The sequence below is a fragment of the Merops nubicus genome, unplaced genomic scaffold (assembly GCF_000691845.1).
Source record: "Merops nubicus isolate BGI_N331 unplaced genomic scaffold, ASM69184v1 scaffold36096, whole genome shotgun sequence".
Taxonomy (NCBI): Eukaryota; Metazoa; Chordata; class Aves; order Coraciiformes; family Meropidae; genus Merops; species Merops nubicus.
In genome coordinates, this window is record NW_008613600.1 from 44,796 (window position 1) to 47,478 (window position 2,683).

The window sequence follows — 2,683 nt, forward strand, 5'->3', positions numbered from 1 at the left end:
GTAAAGTTCCTTGCTGCTCTATGCTCACCAGTGTCTGAGGAAGGCGTTAGTACATACCTGTGAACTGTAGGTCCTGAAGGGTAAAATTTTGCCTTCTCTAAGGAGCTTTTAAACCAGGGAAGTTGACTGACTGTTGAAAATGATTGCACAGGCCTCTCTTTCCCCATCACTGCCACATCAACAGAAAGTCATTCTTTCCCATGTTACCACAAAAGACAATAAAAACTATACCTGCCAGGGTGAATGGATTCACAGCCACTGTGACCCTGAACTCAGCTCAGGTGTGTGCCCTGGGCAGCCTCCCAGAGCCAGCAGAAGTAGGATAGGAGCTCTAATGGTTAGCTGGCAAGATGTGAACTTGGAACCAGACTTTATCTGTTTTGGTGTGGTTTTTTTTCCTCTCTGAATAATAACTGAAGCGTGAGGAGGAGAAATACAGCACAACTCCACTGTCAGCTGCTTGAGGCTATGACTACACGACACCTTAACCTGCACTTATGCAGAATGTACACTTGCAGCATTCGTACGATATTTTGTACTTAAGAAGTAGCATATTTTTCCACTTCATAGAATAAAATGCAATGTTATTTATGAAATTGATCTTGAGAATAAGAATGTAATATTCAGCATTTGAACTCCACTGAAAATATCAAAATACTGTATTTTCTATAATTATTATTAATTCTATAATTAGTAATTATAATTCTATAATTACTAGCTAGAATGAATATCAGCATCTAGTTCTTCAGTATTCAGCTGCTCATGGACTTTGAAATAGGGGAGCAGTCTTCACTCATACTCATCACAGAGTGTATTTTCCCATCGCTCTCTCTTCCAGCTCAACAGAAACACCTCATACCCATGCCTGTTACTCTAACAAGGTCTGCACTGCATTCAGCACAGGCCCAGGTATTTCTTCAGTGGTGCCTTGACCTTATGCTTTCACATGAGCCCATGTAAAAAGTTGGGCAATTGTTCCCAGTACAACTAGGATGCTGAGATAGGGGCCTGTGGATTGCCCCTTTACCTTTTCTCCAGCATGGTAAAGGTTTGATTTGGAAAAGAATGAATATCTTTATATTTAACAAACAACCACGATGTGTGCCATACAATCAGCATCTGCTGCTCCCTTTTTCTCAGCTGCTGCTAATGCAGCACTCAGCACTAACCCACCACTCCCAGGCTGACACCAGGCCTGCAGAAGATTTACTTCAGAAATATCACCTATTGAAAAGCATCATTTGCTATATCCTACTGGTCCTGAGGACCTATTAGTGGTCTTAATTCTTCTTATCACAACTTCTTGGGTGTCCTTTTCACCAGCAGATTGTATCTGCATACTGGGATTATGTACTGCCCTGGTGTTCTTCCTGAAAAAAAAGATTATGACAGAACTCTGGAAGTGATAGATATCGTCCCAGCAATATCGTCCACCCATGGTCTTTCAGATTATGCCAGGTAAGAAAAGGAACCTCTTATAACCTCACAGAAAAATGAAGTTCTACAGCTGGGAAGGATGGCTTGGAAGTTAACGTTTCCTGACTTCCCAATGCACAGCAAAGGGTAAATGCATTTGCTGGTGTAGCTGCTGAGGTTACAGATACAGAGACTGCTGGTCTTGACTGCAAAAAGTGCAGTCCTTGACCTTTGAAGGCAAAAGGGAGGGTGGGACTCTTCTAAGAGAACAATAAAGTGGAGCAGAAAATCTTAGGAGCTCTTCCATCATTCATGTTTGAATGCTAGATGGAGAGTTTGAAAGGTATCAGTACTGGTAAACCATTGTCACCAGAATGCAAAATCATCTTTAACTGTACCCACCCCAATCTGTAGTGTTTCTGCACTGTATCAGTGTGTGGCTTGAGCTTTTTAGGGGTAGAGGAGGGAAGAATAGCTATGGCTGTACTCTGAGTTTACACAGGGATCTGTTTTCCTGGGGTCAGTGGATTTGCTGTGGTGCTCAGAGCCAAGACAAAGAGGTTGGTGATGTACTGTAATATTCCTGACCTGATGGCCCTTCAGTATGTAACTAGCTTTAATTTGAGGAATAGAACTAGCGGGGGTTGTTTGGTTGGTTGGTTTTTAATTTGTTTTGTGTGTTGTGCTTTTGTGCTTGAGTTTTTTTCTGTAAATTTCTATAAATTCTGTTGTATTGTTGGGTAAAGGAAGGCAGCTGGATGCTCTCAGAACCTATCTGTCTGCAGGTTAGGTGTTGAATTAGCTCCAGGCATGGGAAACTGGAGGAAGATTGTGAGTGTGAAGGCAGGAGACAAAAGCAAAGCCTTGCAAAGAAAAAACTTTTAAAAAAATAGAACACAAAACAAAAAAACACCCCAAAATACCACACCCTGAGCTTTCATGGATTTCAGTTAATGATACTTGCTGCATACTATGAATTTGTCTGTTAAAACGATGCTTTTCACAAAGGAGTATCAGTAAGATACATTCTCTCAAAAAGAAAAAAAATGGATATTTGCTTTTGACATTACAACTTCACATATTTGATATGGTGAACTACAGTTGTGTGTGATTGAGGGAAGAGGGGGCTATTCAGGGCAGGAGTTGTGCTGTGTGAAGCTTTTTGGTTTATTTTACCATTTCTGCAAGAGGGGAATTGCCATACCACTCCCACTGCCACTTAGTCAAGTGTGTAGTGGCAGGCACCTTCCTGTTGTAGCATCTTGCA